This window comes from Schistocerca piceifrons, chromosome 4 (genome assembly GCF_021461385.2).
Source record: "Schistocerca piceifrons isolate TAMUIC-IGC-003096 chromosome 4, iqSchPice1.1, whole genome shotgun sequence".
In the NCBI taxonomy this organism is placed as follows: Eukaryota; Metazoa; Arthropoda; class Insecta; order Orthoptera; family Acrididae; genus Schistocerca; species Schistocerca piceifrons.
The window spans coordinates 80,519,408-80,534,497 of record NC_060141.1 but is presented as its reverse complement, the minus strand read 5'-3'; positions in this window follow the sequence as shown (position 1 = coordinate 80,534,497).

Sequence of the window (15,090 nt, the reverse complement as noted above, 5' to 3'; positions counted from 1 at the left end):
GCACGTGTCCCGGATGCCTGTGCAGTGCTACGAGAATTGTTAATCCAGTGGTCAATAGTACGGAAAGTTTTGCGGTCCATTTTACACAGGTGCCCTTTCAAGATTTAGACGATTGAAGCCTCATAATACGCAGCAACGTTCTGAGTTTGGGTCTTCAGTTTCCATCACGGATCGAAGTTGATGGCATATGGCCAGACAATATTCTGTGGAGTAACGTGGTACATTTTATACTACAGAGCGCAGCGAATAGACAAAAAACCGAATTCGGGGCACTGTTAAACCGCTTGTTGTGCCATTGCACTTGTTGTGTGTGACTGTGTGGTGTGGATCCATAAGCTCCTTTATTCCCGATCCGTTTTACTTTGAAAAGAATACACACACAGGACCCGTCAGGAGTACCACGAAGTCGGCACTTAATCGAGATCTACTTATACAGCACGTGATTGCTGCGCAAGAACGCGTTTACCAGGGACACGTTCGGTCTTTACCTGACCTGAAGGCCAATATACGGAAACACATTGCTCAGATTGCAGCGGAAACGCTGCGAGCAACTTCGTTTCACGAATGCAGCAACTCGTAAAGTCTTCGGTGCCCACATTGAACAAATTGTGTAAGCGGCAGTTAATAATAAATTCAATGTTATGTCTTTCTCTCTTGCTTGACCCTTTCTGCCAAAGTCCGTTCCTGATCCATTATATAAGGAAACATGCTTATATGTCTATCTTGAATTTACAGCACCAGATTTGCACTTGGTGGCCAAAATTGGAACCAGCTTTTTACCAGCGTAAATCTGTTGCGCATCAAACGCAACATCAACGGCAAGGTTCGCCGCCATACGATAATTACAGCCCACACTGCACCTCTGCGAGTAGCTGCCGTTTAATTACAACCATCCAGTGTCTGTGGAGAGGCCAGACAAAGGTGTGGTTCCTGTAGAGGGGTAGCAGTCTTTTCAGTAGTGGCAGGGGCAACAGTCTCTATGATGGCTGATTTGGCCTTTTAACACCAACCAAAATGCTGTTGCTGTGTTGGTACTGCTAACGGCTGAAAGCAAGAAGAAACTACGACAGCAATTTTTTCCAAGGGCGTGCAGCTCTACTGCATGGCTAAATGATGATGGTATCCTCCTGAACAATATATCTAGGGGGTAAAATAATCCCCCATTTGGATCTCCGGGCAGAGACTACGTACGACGGTGTTGGCATCAGGGAAACCAAGAATGGCATTCTACTGGTCAGATCGTGGAGTGTTGGATCTCTTAACCTCGTACGTCGACAGGAGATTTTAAAAATGGGAATGGATAGCTTGAAGTAAAATGTAGTGAGAATTTGTGGATTAGTGACGTATGGTGGCAGAAAGAATAGGACTTTTGGTCAGGTCAGTACAGGATTATCAAGATAATATCAAGTGGAGGTAATGTGCGTAAACTGCTGTGAACAATATAGAGAATGCGTTTTCACAGACAAAGTAGAAACGAAGCCGACACTCACCACACAAGAAAAAGTTTGTATGCCAAATAGCTCCGCAGACGATTTAGAGATTGAGAGAGTGTATGATGATATAAAGGAAATTATTCAGATACTTAAAAGAGATGAAAATTAAACTGTGATGGTTGACTGGAATTAGATAGCTGGAAAAGGAACAGAAGAAAAAAGTAGAAGTTGAACATTGACAGGGGGAAGGAATGGAAGAGGAAGCCATCTGGTAGAATTTTGCACCCAACATATTTTAATCAACTCTAACACTTGGTTTAAGAATGACGAAATAAGGCTGAATCCGTGAAAGAAACCTACAGATACATGAAGGCTTCATATTGATTATATAATGACAAGAAAAAGATTTCTAAACCAATTTTTTAACTGTAAAGCATTTCCTACGGTAGATGTGGATTCTGCCAATAATTTAATAGTTACGAACTGCAGACTAGCACTGAAGAAACCGGAGAAAAGTAGGAAATGAAAGATAGGTGCCTGGATAAATTAAAGGAACCAGAAGTTGTTGAGTGTTTTACGGGGAACATTAGGCAACTTTGGACTGAAAGGAGGATAAGAACACAACACAAAACGAGTGGGTAGCTTTGAGAGATGAAATACGGAACACAACATAGGATCACACAGGTAAAAAAGGAATTTAGAAAACCAAAGTCTAGTGGAAATCTTTGAATAACTAGGGAGATATTGAATTTAAAAGCAAAAAGCAGAAAATATGAAAATGCAGCAAATGAAGCAGGTGAAAGGGAATGCATGCGTGTAAAATATTAGATTGCCAGAAAGTGCAAAATGAGTAAGCAGGAATGGCTAGATAACAAACAAAGGCTGCAGAAGTAGTAGATGAGGTTTGCTATTTGAGCAGCAAAATAACTAATCATGCCGAAGTAGGGAAGTATAAAATGCAGACCGGCAATAGCAATTCTTAACATCTAATATAAATTTAAGTGTTCAGAAGTATTTTCTGAACTTATTCGTCTGGGAGTATGGAAGTGGAAAGTGAACGACAAGCGATTCAGCAAAGAAGAGAATGGAAGCTTCTGAAATATGGTGCTGTAGACGAATGGTGAAGATTTGATGGGTAGATCGAATAAAAAACGAGATGGTGACTCTCGAATTGAAATTTATGAGACAACTTGACTAAAGGAAGGCATTAGTTGATGAGACACATCCTGACGCATCGAGGAGCAGCTAATTTGGTACTGGATGCAAGTGAGGGGGTAAACGTTCTAGAGGGAGACCAATACTTGAATACTGTAAGCAAATTCAAATGGATGTAGGTTGTGATAGTTATGCAGAGATGAAGAGGCTTGCACAGGATAGACTAGCATGAAGAGTTGCACCAAACCAGACTCCAGGCTGAAGACCACAAGTTCAACAACGATAATGTGGGAAGTAGTAGTATACTGCCTCACTCTTCTTCGAACGTACCCTCTCGTAAACTTTTCGCGATGCATAAGCCCTCTCTCACAGCGTCTACCACTAGAGTTTGTTGAGGAACCCCATAATACTCTCGCGCCTGCTAAACGATTCCGTGACGAAAAGTACCACTTTTGTCGGATCTTCTGTATCCCTTCTATTAATCCAGCATGGTAATGGTTCCAGATTCATGGGAAATACTCAAGAATATGTCGTACAAGTGTCTAGTAAATTATTTCTTTCATCGATGAGTTACTTTTCCATAAAACTCCTGAAGTTAGTCTCATCCTTTCATCTGCTTTTCTTATAATTTATTATAGGGTAGGCTGGGGTAAATCCCCGTAATTTTCAGTTTTTCTACTATTGTAGTCAACGGTGGGTGAATTTCCTGGCGATTTCAAATTGAAGCCATTGGTTTGGTTTTACCTATAACCCATCCTATTTCCAGCTCTATCTCATTATTAATGACAGAGAAATTTACAATTTAGCTAAAAGAAAAACTACAGGGTTGTACTCCACAAAATGAGGTCTTTACGCTACTTGAGATAAACATGGATAACAAAGGCTGACTGCATAATAAAAACACTTGAAATAACTCTTTGTATTATTGTTGTATTTTAGCGAAGTTACCCAACACATTATTCAACTGAAATGTTTCGTAAATGTGAAAATCATACTCAAAAATTCTTGTACAAAAATTATACTTTCTTCTCCATGAAAGGAAGATTAGTGTGGTAATCTGAAAGAGTTCAGTTACCGAGGCAAAGCTGTCTGGGCACCCAGTAATTAAGTACGTACTTTATGTCCTCTGATTCTCCCTTGAAGTCCCAGGCTCTTGTTCTTGCTCTTCTTTTTCTCCTTTTTCGGATAGTTGTTCGTCAATTGGTAAGTCCACATCTGTATCGGATGTGAGATGTCTGAATCTGAAGAATAATCAGCTGGCTATTTGATATGTTTGCTTCCTTTTTTTTGGCTTAGATGTAATGAAACCTAGCTTACGTCGTTTAGTTTCTATAACACACTGTTTTTTTTTTCTTTTCTTTGGCACACCTTTCCTTGTAAGTAGCAAGTTTTTCTTTTCCCATGCATTCTTTCTCCATTCAATGTTAGAAGCACAGATTTCATTCTCTGCCAGGAAGTTTCCCCTAAATCTTTACTTTAGACGGAGGAATTGTATCTTCAAGTAGGAGAATCTCACGTAATGTGGATTGAATGTCATCTTAAGCCGAAATTTTCATTGAAAACGTGTCATCACATTGTTGGAGCTGCGAGGATTTACCCCAAAACATCTGCGGGGATCTTCCCATTTTGCCATTTTCTGACAAATGTGCCCATTTCGCCGTTTTCTGACAAATGTGCCAGTGCTGATTTTGGGGGCCAAAGCGAAAGTGAACCTTAAATGCAGCAATGTCAACGAGTAATTCGTTGATCCTTTTTATCAGGTTATGCATTATGCAGTGTTCAAGTTAAATATTAGAAAAGTTACACGTAAGTAGTAGAAAACAGAATTACCTCAGTTTCACACCTCTGGAGCGACCGTTCGGGACGAACTTTCATGGAACAGCTTAAGTTACAATAAGACAAAGCTGCCCCCTGGTGATCAACTTCTGAATCGATGGCCCCTCACAGGGCTTTACTCCCACCTACTCTATATAGTGATTACACTTTAGGTCGCTCCGGGCGGTTACTGCCAGGTATTTTAGATAGTTACTGTTTCCATGGTTTTGTCGCCAAAAGGGCAACCAAACAGTAGCGGTTTTTTTACCTGTTTCTGTGAAGTACCCTACGTTTACTTACGAAAATGCCAAACGTCAACCCCTGAATCAATAATCCGTGCTGTAGTATCCTTGACCCCGCTGTAGAGTCTTGTACCAAGGGAACAAGAGAGAGGATCCAGAATGAGAGTTCTTCACTCTGCAGCGGAATGTGCGCTGATATGAAACTTCCTGGCAGATTAAAACTGTGTGCCGGACCGAGACTCGAACTCGGAGCCTTTGCCTTTCGTGGGCAAGTGCTCTAACAACTGAGCTACCCAAGCACGACTCACGCCCCGTCCTCACAACTTTACTTCTACCAGTACCTCGTCTCCTACCTTCCAAACTTTACAGAAGCTCTCCTGCGAACCATGCAGAACTAGCACTCCTGAAAGAAAGGATATTGCGGAGACATGGCTTAGCCACAGCCTAGGTGATGTTTCCAGAATGAGAGCTTCTGTAAAGTTCGGAAGGTAGGAGACGAGGTACTGGCGGAAGTAAAGCTGTGAGGACGGGGCGTGAGTCGTGCTTGGGTAGCTCAGTCGGTAGAGCACTTGCCCGCGAAAGGCAAAGGTGCCGAGTTCGAGTCTCGGTCCGGCACACAGTGTTAATCTGCCAGGAAGTTTCATATCAGCGCACACTCCGCTGCAGAGTGAAAATCTCATTCTGGAAACATCCCCTAGGCTGTGGCTAAGCCATGTCTCCGCAATATCCTTTCTTTCAGGAGTGCTAGTTCTGCATAGTTCGCAGGAGAGCTTCTGTAAAGTTTGCAAGGTAGGAGACGAGGTACTGGCGGAAGTAATGCTGTGAGGACGGGGCGTGAGTCGTGCTTGGGTAGCTCAGTCGGTAGAGCACTTGCCCGCGAAAGGCAAAGGTCCTGAGTTCGAGTCTCGGTCCGGCACACAGTTTTAATCTGCCAGGAAGTTTCAAGAGAGAGGATGTTATTATGGGTGACCGGTATCCTTTTTCTACAACACAATGCATTAACATTGTTCTTTATTTACAAGAACCGGAAGCTACTTATCTTGATCAGAGTTCATGTATTGTGGTACCCACTCAGTAATGGTCTCGATCTGGTGCTATACACTCTCGCAGCCAGTGACGTGGTGATGTGAACTGACAGAAGCCAGCTGGAGTGCAAGTTAGTGACTGAGTTAGTGAGGCCCTCCGGTCACCGACGGCAATCTAAATGCCTGCTGTCGAGAGGGCGTTGGCGGCGTGTTGCTTGTCGGTGTGTCTCTGGCCTCTCTCGTGATAGGCGCGCTTGATCGGTCGCCCACTATCGAACTTCGCGCTACATCTTTGCCGACCGGTGTGCTGGTGGCAGCTTACGCCAGCACATATGTTCCATCGGCACACCTGCATTGCGCTAGTTGTCTGGTGTTGCTTTGTTCCTATAGATTGTTTCTATACAAAAAGTATTGGGTTACAGACATATGATTCCTCTTCAACACCACTCACAGTGACTTATAATTCAGTACATTTCGTAGTTACGGTTAAAATAGATGAAATGGAGTTGGCCGCTTTCTGGTGTTCAGAGAGATAAAAGGAGATAGTGGATACATCCTAGAACCAAAGGCCAGGCCCGTCAATGAGACTTCTTTCTTCTGAACTGAGTGAAAAAAGGCGACTTGTAAAGCTTTACAATTATAAGTGAATTACCTTAGGCACTATGAAGCACCACTAAACAGGACACACTTGGTTATAGACGGAAATGGTCTTCATAAGACTGCTGGAAATGTAACATATTTACTTTTTCTACGACATTATTTCTGGTATATAATCTCGCACTGCAAACAGTAGGATTTTGGGCCAACATATAATTACGGAATCAGAATAAAATTAACTGCAAAAAGTAAAGTAAGTCAATTGTAATGCAAATTTTGTCGACTGCAGAAACAAATTGTGGATTACACTATAAGATCATTACTAGCAGCATTTCATTATAAAACAGATATTATCAGAGTTATTGTTGTGTTTGCGTGTGACTCGACAAATCGTATGAAATGTTTCTGTGGCGATTACACATATTGTCAGGGATGATGAATAAGGGTAGTTGTGTCAGTTTAAGCGTAGAACACTAAAGAGGGAAAACGTTACATTGTTACTAAAACATCGTAAATTTTACTCCTCCTTATTTTATTCTAGGAAGTCATAATTTACAGTTTATGCACTATTTAATTACAACTACAAGGTCCAGTGGTATGTCACATACATAATAAGTACAAACTGTACCGTTTTACACCCTCTACTTACGATAACAGATTGGCGGGAATCGCGAATTGGTAGGAACTGCAAGAGTATTTTACGAGGGCTTAATAATCTAGGATTAAGGTATGGAGCCACAGACAAGAAACGACCGAGATACGAAGCCAAACACGCTGTGGTACAACTGCCGAAGCCGATGCCGATTGTTCGATGCAACAACTTATTTAAACTCAGTTGCCAAAAGTCATGAGAAATGTTGTCCCATTTGAAGAAGGGCTCCTTACTGCGCTACTGCGCCCGAAAGCTGCAGTCAGATGCTGCGAGTTTAAACACGATATCTGAGCACTCTGTTACAGGCAGGTGTGTAGTCAACACGGCAGCACGCCTCGAGTTAATCCACACTGAAGTAGGATGATAAGTGGTACAGGGCGCCTGAATCATGATACCATATCGAAGATTACACAAGAATTCGGGTCACTGGACTGGCTTTCTGGTGGGAACGGTTCAAATCCGCGTCTGGACGCCCAGATTTAGGTTTTCCGTGATTTCCCTAAATCGCGCCAGACAAATGCCGGGTCCTTTGACAGGGCACGGCCGATTTTCTTCACCATCCTTGAAACAATACGAGCTTGTGCTCCATCTATAATGACCTTGATGTCGACTGAACGTAAAACCGTAACGTTGATTCGTTTCTTCTCTTCGCCTCCACAGAGACGTACGGGTCTACCTGCTGTGAGTCATATCGGCACCATTTCGGGTGTGGGGTGTCAGTGTCCATTCATACCGAGACAATGCTGAGACAAAACCACAGCGTAGGCTTCACCAGTCGACGATAGACTCGTGTCCCTAAGGTCGCGTTCAGAGGGGCACAGACAACGGTTGGCAGACGCAAACGACACAGGCCGATCCATAACATCGACCGACAGTTTGGTCACAGTGTGTCGCTCCCCTTCATAAATATTTGGAGGGATCAAGGAGATTAGGATGGAGGTTAAAATGTATTTCAACCTTTGTGGGCTGGTTGGATGCCACGATACCAATGTTCTTGGGGACGAGTGCTGCATTGCAGCTTTTGTATTAAAAATACGCCAAATACATCTGAATGAGCTATGTCATCTCGAAAAGAACGTGGCGAGTGCTGAACACTTTTTCTTCAGTTACTGGAATAACAGACAAGTTCTACCGATATATGAAATGAGGGCAGAAACGCTCTATTACGTTCTCATGATGATTCGTCTGACATTGAAAAGTAAGATTACAAACACTCTACAAAACTTCAAATAAATTCGGCAAAATAGACATATGTCAGTCAACCTTCTGCAAATATCATTCGGCATATCTGTGGAAGACAAACATAAATTTTAAAGTAAGATACTCTGAACACCTAAAGCACTGAAAAGTAGAAACACTTAAGGGGTTGTTATAAATAAACAGATTCAATACCCAACGAGACGAAGTTAGGTTACATTAATAGCATATTACGAAAGGGGATCGCAAGATTTGTACAAACTATCGAGAAATTTATGTCACAAACACATTAATCAGAATTTTTGCGAAAGTAATTAAAAACAAACTGGAAAAAAATTTTAGAATCCAAGGAGAACAATGTTGTTTCACGGCTGGGAGATCATTTGTAGAACATATTTTCACATTACGACAGATTTTGTAGAAACGTAGGGAAAAAATCAAAAATATAGGATTAATTTTCATAGATCTAGAAAAAGCGTATGGTATTGTTCCAAGAATATTACTTTGGAGAGCACTACATATGGCAAACATAAACCCTTCCTTGATTAAAATAATACAACAGATGTATGAAGATAACATTTGCCAAGTGAGAGTTGGTAATTAACTTTCACAGAAATTTAGAACAAGCAAAGGCCTTTTACAGGGCTGTCCCATGTCAGCATCATTATTTAAAACCTGTATAGATATGAGCCTTAGAACATGGTCTCGTAAATGTAATAGTATGGGATTGGAAATAAGAAATGGAGTTTACCTACATCATTTATTGTTTGCTGATGATCAAGTAGTCGTAGCATAAGATGGGGAGGATGCTAATTATATGTGCAATCAACTAGCAGTAGCATACAAAACTTGGGGTTTGAAGATTAATACCAAAAAATAGAATACTTGACTAACGATTCAGATGAGCTATACCCTGAAGGAAAGAAAATCAAAAAGATAAGCACTTTCTGTTATTTGGGATCCATTTTAGAAATCGAGGGAAAATCAGAGTCAGAAATCAGTAAAAGAATTAGTAGCGGACGGAAGGTCATTGAGATGCTTAACTCAGTCTTACGGAGCAGGAATGTAATGAGCAGAACTAAAAAATTAATATACAAATCCACATTAGAGAGTGTGGTTCTATATGGAACGGAGACCTGGACAATTAACCTGAAGCACAATAAAAAATTACAAGCTCTAGAGATGGACTTCTGGAGAAGATCGGCGAGACTTTCCAGGAAAGAGAAGATAAGAAACACCTAAATAATAAGGAGAATGGAAATAAAAGAAAGAATACATGACGTAATGGGTAGGAAGAAATTACAGTGGTACGGACATGTACGACGAATGGAGGAAACCAGAATACAAAAATTGATACTGGAGTGGGAACCGGAGGGGAGAAGAAGAAGATGATGACCTGTGACAACGTAGCGCCAAAATGTACAGCACACAATGATAATGGCCGCAGTGGAAGAGGACAGACAAGATCGAAACACCTGGAGGAATATTTTGAAAATATAGTTTAAGAACGTTTATTATTTGTATATTAATTTCCGAGTTAATTATTATGTTGGAAATAAGCCTCTGTAATGAGGAAAAGCTCAAAATAATAAAATAATAATTAAACTTTCACTGCTTGAGAGGACCCCCATGAACAGCGAGCGATCGTATGACAATGAAACTTCGTGGAAACATTTGTAAGGACATATGGAAGAAAAATAACGAATAAGCCATAAATCTGAATTTCCACATGTGAGGGTAACATTTGTTAACTGCGTATCATGTTTACGTTGAAGCTCACAACCGTTCCTCAGTGTGACCATCATCTGCGTCCACGACAGTCTGGAATCCCACTAGAGATGCCATTTCATAATTGTTCGCAGCACTTTTCGAACAGTGGGCCATGGCATGTTCACCTACTGTGACACACCTCTACAGTGGCTCAAGTAGCGAAAGTTTAATCATGACCACCCTGTATATCATAATAGTAAACCACCCGATATAACAGAGTCACCATCTGTTGGCATAAAACTCCCAGTAAACAGTGATGATGACTCAGAGAACTAATACCCAGCTACCACAGCCCAAAAAAGATTCATTGCAGTAACTTTAAGCATAACATTCGCCACCTATTTCACTTGAGATAATTATTTTTCAGGTTATAATTCACGCCTAAAATTTCCGATAAATGTTTTTCCTACTTGTTGTTTCCAATAAATCTGCGATTTCAGCCCACTGATCCCAGTTATGACATTTTTATCCTCAGGATGCCACAAACTCATCCTTCTTGGACTAAACTTAACAGTTTCTCATAGTCTGTATTTCATGTGTGAGAACGTCCGAAGGACACAAATTGATTTGAATTTCACCGTTTGTCGTCCGAAGTCTGTATGTTCTGGCGGTGAGATCGGCCGCAATCTGACCCCGCCGATGTCGGTCGTCGACAAAATAAATCGTTATCGATACCACCGTGACCGCAGCCTAAGCTGGTGCACTGACATAGAACTCGGAGAATGGAACAGGCCCATAGATATCCTCGCTGGACAATGAAACATTGGCGACGAGTTATAAGGTCCGATAGATTTCAATTTCAGTTCCAGGTGATTCATTTATGGTCACAATTAGGCCCCATCCTCCGGCTACAGGTGCACGTTATACTCGTATATACATTCTTGTGGACCGTCTGAATCATTTTGCGACGTGAGAGCACACTGATGGGGACGCCATGTTTCAACAGGACAATGAGACATGTCGTCTTTCTTTGATTACACGAGAGGAGGTGAGTTGGTACATATTCCAGTGAACTGACCATCATGACTTTCCCTGCTCTCTCCCCAGTGTAGGCCTAATCTTACTCTCCCACACATCACTATTAAATTTCTCTTAGTTCCTTCATTAGTTTCAAATGGTTCAGGAGGCGTAAGGTATACCCTTTCAGACCTGGTGGTCACAATTGTGTACATAAAGTTTGTTCACTAATATTTCGCTGGCAAGAAATGTCAGGTGCATCCAAACTCACTGTGCACATTTGTGTATGTTTCTTTTAGCCATGCTCCAGCTGCTGCTGCTCTCTTGTGACCAGTCTGTGAACCACATAGTAAAATATACTCTCTGGTGTTATCTCTCGGTGGGAAGCCATTACTCATTGACTTTATTGCTATAATAGTCACGTTGTGGGTTTTGTTAATGAATGTTTTGTGTGGTTTCCTTCGTTTGGAAACATTAGACATTCTTTCAGTGGAATTTTCAGCAATTTCATTCAGTTCATATTTGTGTTATGTATCAAGAAATTTAATCTGCACATTTGTGTACAACAGGTCCTTAATGGTGTATATTAGGAAAAGAACCTAAAATGTGCCTCAGCTGTATTTGCATGGCTATGGTAGTTATACGTGGTATTTTTTCAGTAATTTCAGTACCAGCAGCAAGGAGGAGAATAACTTGGCCTGTACATACGATTTTATTTTATATTGCTGGCTTTTGACTTACAAATATGGATAAGGAATATCTTTCTGTGGATAAAGATTGGGACTTAATTATGGACATAATTGAAAATAGTGACATTTCTGACATTAGTTTGAGTGGAGATGAGGATGACAGTGTACCACTTATTGAAAGGCAAGCTCCACAAACAGTGAAACGTCTTGGAGCAGATAAATTGGGCATGAATGATGTGCGTAGAGACACCATATCTGAAGATGAAGATGATGGAGAGGTGGTGGGTGCTGAAATGAATTTTTTATACAATGAAAACAACCTAGAATTGAATAGCCTGCATGACAACATATTGGTGACACCTAAAGAATCCTTAAAATGGAAACACAAGTCTCTAAGTACCATGGCAGAAACATACAAAGCTCCAAATTTTGAAGAATCTGTCTTGTGTTCTCCAATACAATACTTCAAAAGATATATACCAAATGGTTTGTTCACTAGCTTGGCAGCACATACTAATATTTATGCATTACAAGAAGGCAAATCCTCATTCAAGAAGACAACTCCTCAAGAACTAGAGGTGCTACTTGGTTAGCATATATTGACTGGCGCTTTGAAATTTCCCAGATTACGAATGTATTGGGATATAAGCCTGAAGGTAAATGTGTGTTGGTAAAACATGTCACGAGACAGATTTTTTGAATTACGAACAAATTTACACTCGGTGAACAATCTGGAGAAGCCACCTGTAAATAAAGATAAATTTTACAAGTCAGGCCAATTTACACAGCCATTCGAAAACTCTGCAGTGAACTTCCTATAGAAAAGAATGTTTGTGTGGATTAAGGAATTATTCCTTTCACTGGGAAGTTTTCTGCAAAGCAGTATGTCAAGGGGAAACCAAGTCCATGGGGAATCAAAGTCTTGATGATGTGTGGAAGTTCTGAAATCTCAAGGCATCAATGCAGCAGGCACTGTCCGTCAAAACAGATTTGGAAAGAACTTGCCTTTTTCAGATGATAGAACAATAATGAAACAAACCAGAGGTTACTGTGAAGAAATCACTAGTGCTGATGACATTACCATGTGTAAGTGGCTAGACAATAGGCCAGTTGTATTGTGGTCAAACTTTGTTGGTAAAGGTTCAGTGGATGAAGTTGAGCGTTGGGGCAAAAAGCACCATAAATATGTGAAAGTAGAAAGACCTGAAATAGTGAGAAGATATAATCATGCAATGGGTGGTGTGGATCTATTTGATCAATTGATAAGCCACTACAGAGCTTTCATAAGATCTCGAAATGGCCTTTGCGTATGATTTTTCATGCTGTTGACTTTGCCATCATGCAAAGTTGGTTGGAACACATATGAGATGCAGACAACCTGTCTATCTCAGAGAAGTAGCAAATGGACCTACTTTCCTTTCGTATCAGGGTAGCAGATGAATTGATACTGTGCCTGAAGAAAGGGACTGAAAAGAAGAGGGGGCATCTGTCTGATGAAGGACTGGCTTCAGACATGAGAGTCATACCAAGAAAAAGAGGAGAATTACGACCAGCTACAGAGATACTGTTTGATTCCATTGACCATTTGCCTTTGCATGATGAAGGAACTCCAAGTCGCTGCAAATTTCCAAAATTTTAGAATTCAGTGCAGAAAATGTAAAGTACATTTGTGTCTCTAAAAGGACAGAAACTGTTTTTTGCAGTTTCATACTAAACCTTAAAATCTGTGTGCTGACCAATGTTGTTTAAATAAGAACTGTAATTTGGAATTTTTTTATTGTTTCTTCTATTTTAAAGTGAAATAAAGAGTGACATACTTGATCCCTACTGTTAACCTCCTTAATGTATGACATGAAGCTCGAGACCTGATGAACACAATTGTATACATTAAATGTCTAGAAGACTAGAGATCATATGACATTTTGTCAGGAGACTCACCTGAATGTAAAAATCATGATAGTCATTTTTTATAAGTGAATAAAAAATCAGGTCTGAAAGGGTTAAACCAAGATCCCAAGTATTTGAAGTGGTCTACTCCGTTGAACCTCTTGCCATCTATCTCAAGAAATTCTACCTGCTCTTGTCTTCTTCCTAATTGCATGAACTCTGTTTTGTCTCGATTCACTTTGAGTCCTACCTTCTGTGCATTATTGTCCATTTTCTGGTACATTTTTTTCAACTCGTGCTTTGATTCACTTAATAGTACTATGTCATCTGCATATGCTTGACAACTGAAGTTACCGTCCATCTCTATTCCAGCCCACTCCTGTTGCCTACACTCTTTTATTACTTTCTCTAAAATGTCATTGAACAGAACACTTGAGACCATTTTCTGGTACATTTCTTTCAACTCGTGCTTTGATTCACTTAATAGTACTATGTCATCTGCATGTGTGAGACAATTGAAGTTACCGTCCGTCTGTACTCCAGTCCACTCCTGTTGCCTACACTCTTTTATTACTTTCTCTAAGATGACATTGAACAGAACACATGAGAGAGCATCCCCTTGTCTGAGGCCTGTCTCAATCTCGAATGTTTCTGATGTGGCTCCTCGGAAACATACTGCTGCCTTTGACCCTTCCATACAAGCTTGCACCATTCTCACTAGCTTCTCGGGGATTCTGAAGTCCCGCATTGCATTGTATAGGCTATTCCTGTGGATGCTGTCATATGCACGTTGAAAATCGACGAACAGGCTGTAGACATCGTTAATATATTCCCAATGATTTTCAAACAATTGTCTCAGTGTGAAAATGTGATCTATTGTCGATCGGTTTGGTCGAAAGCCAGCTTGGTACGCTTGTATGTTGTTCTCTATGAATGGTTGTAATTTTCTGAGGATAATGATGGACAGCACCTTATACGTTACATTCAACAAGCTGATTCCTGTGTAGTTACCTCATTCAATTTTGATTCCCTTCTTGTATATTGTGCATGTTATAGCCAATTTCCACTGTTCTGGCAGTGTCTCTTTCTTCCATATCAACTGGATCAGTTTATATATCTCTAAGTGTAAGCTCTCACCTCCCTCCTTGATTAATTCTGTTGTTATTCCGTCCTCCCCTGGGGCTTTGTTGTTTCTCAGTCCTTTGATTGCGATTTTCACCTCTTCTTCATTAACTTCCCATCCGAAGAAGAAAGTTTCAGAATTATAACTTAACATTGAGCAATCAGATTTACATTTATGAACATTCATACTTAATATGTGTGCTCTTTTTTTTCAGGTGTATCGACAGTGCTCTCTTCAAGGAAAACTAGAGACGGCAGGGATGTGTAACTGGCATTGAGGAGGTGATACTCAACAAGTTTCGTCGCTTCCCTCGAACTACAGCGCCTTCCCTCTTATGAATAATTGCCCGTAGTGTATAACTTAATCATTTACGGAATCGTATGGAGTGCACCTGCAATGTGGAATAAGCAACTAACTAATAAAAAAGCAGAACTACAAACAACGACTCATTGACGATAGAGGCCACTGACCAAATAATTTCGACTCCGCGGATTTATGAAAAGCATACTCAAGTTCCAATTCATTTTCCAATAAACAACTGCATTTGG